The following is a 5,683-nucleotide window of genomic DNA, read 5'->3' on the forward strand; positions in this document are numbered from 1 at the left end:
TGCCACCTTTGTTAAGACAATCACTGTAGTTGTTAAGTTAGTAAGACAGTTATTAAGTGAATCTGGCTTCCCCCATTGACTTTGCCTGCCAGAAGGCTGCAAAAGGTAATCCCATGAGTCCAGTACACTGCAACTATCATAAATATGAACCAGTTGTCAAGCATCCAAATGTAAATCACATGATTATGGGGATGTTGAAACACTCATAAGTGTAAAAAATGGTTGTACGTCATATTTTTCTCGGTGCTGTTGTAACTTTGAGCAGTTACTAAATGAACTGTTTTAAGTTTGAAGACTACCTGTATTTTGAAAATAACAATAGGTAAGAAATATCAGAATATTGATTTCATGTTTAATCATATTGCAGTTTGATATCAGACTTTATCTGGAAACAGAAGACTTACGGATTCATGGACGTGGTTTTTAATTTTAAAAAAAAAGCTTTATTAAACATGCTAACAAAAGTCATTAGTAATGTTGGAACTAAAATCTGGTTCAGTTCCAAGCCGGGAGAAAAATGCTGAAAATAAAATGGAGGCAGGCTGCATTTTGAAAGGGATGTTTATTTAGTAGCCAGAAAGTTCAGTGACAGCAGCATGTTTCCAGGATGACTGACAAAATGGGATTGAGATAGATGAGCTTTTATACATTCTTTGGGCTTTGTGATTGAGATGCCTGTTCCTGTGTAAGAATGTGTCCTTTAATATTTTAATGATTATTGGCAGTTTCCTATGGGGTCATGTAGGGGTCATGGCTGGCTACAAAGAAAATCGGGAAAGCCATAAGAATCAATATACACCTACACACAACACATATCTATGACTCAAAGTTCAAGTCTTAAATCTTTTCTTATCTGTTCTAACTGTATGCTATTCATTTTTTGACTGGGAGAACCAGCTAACATTTGTGCACATTGCTACAAGGGGATTAGTCCACACTCCAGCCTTCTGATTCCAACATAGTCCAATCTAACATTTACTTATGCCCCAGAACAATCTTTTTTTAGCAGGGAGATGATGGGACTTGATTTCCAATGTATCTGTGGGACTTCAAGTCCTATCAACCCCCTCACAAGGCAGTATTTACAGGAGCCAAACCAAATGCATCTGGAAGAAGATGCTAGATCAATGCCATATGACAGGGGTGATTATGACACACTTTAAAAAGATACTATAAAAGATACTATGATGGGTAGTAGAAAGGAACGTTCCCCGATTTTGAGTTGGCATAATGCTAACGAAAAAATAGTGCATGGGCAGAGGTTTTTCTTAGCCAGTGGACATACTCTTGATATGGGATATGGATTCCCATTCTGGAACTGCAGGCTAATTTTTTGAAAGTTGGCACAAACCACTTCCTTTTAGAAAAGGGGTCTAAAACTTGGCAACTTTAAGAGTTGTGGACTTCAACGCCCAGAATTATTCAGCCAGCCAGGTTTGGAGAGCCCTGCTTTAGAACAGTGGCCCCCAACTTTTGGGCACCAGGGAATGATTCCGTAAAGAAAGGTTTTTTCATGGACAAGAGGGAGCATGGTTTCGCATGCTGCTTGCATCCCATGGATGGGGCTTTGCTTGTTTGTGCGGCCCGGTTGATGGCATTTTGCAGACCAGTCTACGGACTGGGGTTTGGGGATTCCTGCTTTAAAAGACGTGTTTAAAAAATCAGCCTGTTTATTGTGGAGAAACAGACCTTTTCTTGTCTTTTTGCATGTCAGGATTAAGTTTTCCCTACCTTTGGTTAATCTTTCGAGAATTAGTTGGTTATACTGCAGTCACTGCTTTTTTAATTCATTATATACAATTCATGTTGTGTGTTGGTATTACTGTATTGCTATAAAGCAGCGTAGGAAAATGTCTATTTGGAGAACGAGAGAGATCTGAATTATTGGTCTTGTGAATTGCAACACAAAAAGGTATTTGGGAGGGGGATATTTTTTATATTATAGATAATCTTAGTTCTTACAGTCTTTTAGAAGAGAAAAAAAATATGTCATTAAAGAAATTATTGAGTACCAGGTGCAAACTCAGAGAGAGAATATATTTCATGGCTGAGATCCCATCATGGGTCATTCTATCCTCTCATAGTTATTAGACATTTTACTTGGGACCATTGGAGCTGTTTTTAATAGAGAGCAGGGATGTATTGGGGTTTCCATTTGAGGAAAAAAAGCTGAGGCAGCAGGCCTAAAAGTCTGTAAATTTTCTTTCAAACCCAAATACAACATATTTTAATGTTGTTGTGGCTTATTGTTCACCCTAGCACTTAACATAAGTGCTTCTCAAATAATTTTTAAAGATATTTGCTTGTTAAACGCCTTCTGTTGCATAATAGTGACTAAGATTATGCATTGAAAAATCCAAGTTAAGCAATACATTTTCTGAGACTGTAATCTTATACCAATTTACTTTGGAATAAGCACAATAGATCCTAACTTTTTTTTTTCTTTTGGGAAAGTTTATATTGTTTTTTATTACAATTAGCTGCATTGTAGTTGATGACACAGCATTACCTACTAATTCTTCTACATACTCATTCATTCTCATAGCATTATCTGATATACCCAAAATGCACTCTTCAACTTTATGAGAAGTTCTGGAGAAAGTACAAACATATTCCATACTTTCAGAATTTTAATTGTTTTTAATAAATGTATTTTTATTAATATATTAATAAACATTTTAATCCTACTCCTGATGTAGTGTCTCTTAAACTTTTCTCTCTCTCTCAGGACCTCTTCCCACTTTTAAAAATTATGGAGGGCCTCAAAAGAGTTTTTGCTTGTGCGAGTATTTCTATTTCTATTGTCCATATTTAAAATTAAAATTGACATATTCCCTGCCACTGCTTCTCATAATTCTTCGATGGGATTTAATATTGTATTGTTTTTCAACATAAACTGGCAAATAATTTTGACTTCACAGACCCCTGAGAGGATCTTGGGGGATCCCTAGGGATTCTAGAACCTCTCTTTAAAAACTTTGCTCTAATGCAGGGGTGTCAAACTCACATCATCACAGCGGCGTCACGGGACATATCAATACTTTTTTCCCCTTTGCTAAACCGGACGTGGGTGTGGGTATGGCCAGCGCATGGCACGTCCAGCCCACAGGCTGCGACTTTGACAGCCCCGCTCTAATGTGTTACCCATCTGCAGATTTTAGAACCTGAAATGCCAAAATACAATATGAAGTCTTAGTCTGAAATGTACAGTATGTCCAATGTCATAATTGATGGCTTTTTAAACTTGTCAGCCCGTGTGAATATAGATGTGTCATCATAAAGCAGGATATCATACATTAAATGAAGAAAATATCATTAGCAGTGTTTTATAAAATCGGTGCAGTGAAAAACAGTTGGAATTGTTTGTAAAGAAAATGACACCCTGTTTCTATTCTTGTTCTTATTATTCAATTGGATCAAAAACTCAGCATCTGATAACTGCATGGCCTAAGATAGGGACACATAAATAGTGAATTAAAAGTTTGGTAATTGTGGGTTGAAAACCAGGTTAACAATCCAGGCGCCACCAGTGTCCTCACATGGTCATCCAAATATTGTTCCTGGCCAGTTTAGTAGAGCCTGAGAACCTCTTCGCAGAATTAGCTGATTTTTCTATTTCACTCACTGCTGAGTTTGCTGTGTGGGCACTTTCTAGTTTCATAACAGGAACTTGAGTCACAAGCCTTGAGATCTGTGAGCACCAACTCAGCTACCTGAATTTTTTAGGAAAGCATCGCCTAGAGGAAAAAAAAGAAAAGAAAAGAAAAACAGCACCATGTGCTTATACACCATGATATCAGGGTTTTTTCTGTTGTGTGTATAACAGTTGTGCATTGACCGATCAATAAAAAGATGCATCTGCTGCTGAAACCCTTAGTTTTTATTCAGTTATTATAGTATCAAGGTCCTATACAATGCTGAGAGAAAGATGCTAAGCAGAACCAGATAGCGAGGCTACTATAAATTGTCATGGCATTTGCTGCCAAAACCTTTTGCAAACAGTAATGAAGCTGTGGGGTGGTGGATGGGACGAGTGAAAGCTGATATCTATCAAAATGTCAGACTAACAGGTCATTGGCATAATGTTTTCCATACCTTTGTCCCGTCAATGAGCTATTTCTAGAAGGACAGTAGACCTGTTTTAGTCAGCTTATTCGTTTTCCGAAACAATAAATAAATCTGTGCCCAAAACTAGACTAGCTGAAAAGTTCCAGGCATGAATGAGGAGTGCATGTTGAAGGGGGAGGTGGGGAAAAATCTACACTGAGGAAGCTCTGTCCTCCGAACACTGAGGAAGTTCTCTCCAGAGGAATCCAAGTCCGTCCAACTTGGATTCCTCTGGTCTGACAGTGAGTCCAGTTTTTCCTCACTTGATCAATTTTTACTCTATCATTTTCTTCAGTGTTTCTTAACATTTTCTTCACCACAGACCCCCTTTAAATATTTTTGTGGCCACGGACCATGGCCACAGACCACCAAGACTTAACTCAAGATTTAAATCATAACATTTTTTTCAAACCTTCCTGGACTCCCTGCAATGGAATTGCAGCCCCCCCCCCCCCAGTGGTCCGCGGAGCACAGCTTGAGAACAGTGGTGGGTTTCAATTTATTTTACTACCGGTTTCCTCGTGCATGTGCAACACTTCTGCACATGTGCAGAAGTATCCAGGTAGGTGGGCAGAGCCTTCCACCGCTGCCACTACCTGTTCCCCCGATCTGGGCCAATTCGGCAGAAACCCACCTCTGGTTGAGAACCATTGGTTTACTTCATTTACTTTTATGTTGTTCAACTTTAGTTCCAATGAAGAAGTGTGAAAGGGGCTGATGAAGGAAAATTTTGGCTAGACAGATCATAAAGGTCTTAGGTGCAGAAAGGATCATTCAGAATCCACTGTGGCATTGCGTTAACCTAGAGAATCAGGTCTAGGAAATCCCATCCATCCAATAACAGACCCCCTTTCTTTTTAAACTCTTAAGCCTGAGAAACTAAAAATAAGGGGAAAATGTAGATGAGTGATGTCTTAGGGTTCCGACATCAAAAAAATGAAAATCCTACTTCAAATTCCAGGTACAGTCTGATTCTTTTTCCAAAACAATGACAGTTTTCAGCAGGAAGGATATAGAGGGGCACAAGAGCAACATGTTACCAAATACAGCAAGTTCTCCACTTGAATGAATTTGACATGCTTTCTCCCACACCTTTCTATGTTTAAATATGTAGCTACTTCAGAGCTGCAATCACAAGTAGAGTAGTACAATGCATGGATTACAGGGAGGGATTAAGAAATATAGCTAAGAGAGTGGCATCACTCACAAGTTCAAACTTTTATGGTCAATGAACTGTTTCAACTTGTAAAATAGAAACATCACTAGTTGGAGTTCTTACATTATCTGGTTTATGTTAAGTCTTGTGATACTTATAAATAATATTATGGAATACTTTTCCTCTTTGAGTCAAATCCAGGAGAAACATGACCTTTTCTGAATTTCAGCAAGAACATTTTCAGAACACACACAAAATACTCTTTAATTCATCTTAAAGAAGATAAATTGTCCAGCTGCAAAGGAAGACAGATATCTTATACTTCTAATTGCTGCGCAGGAGTTTTGGCAAATACAATTTGGCATGGGTAAAAAAAATATGCCGTAATTGCCTTTCCTACCCTTTCAATAAAACTTGCAT

This window comes from Natrix helvetica, assembly GCF_964273705.1.
Source record: "Natrix helvetica genome assembly, chromosome: 1".
Taxonomy (NCBI): domain Eukaryota; kingdom Metazoa; phylum Chordata; class Lepidosauria; order Squamata; family Natricidae; genus Natrix; species Natrix helvetica.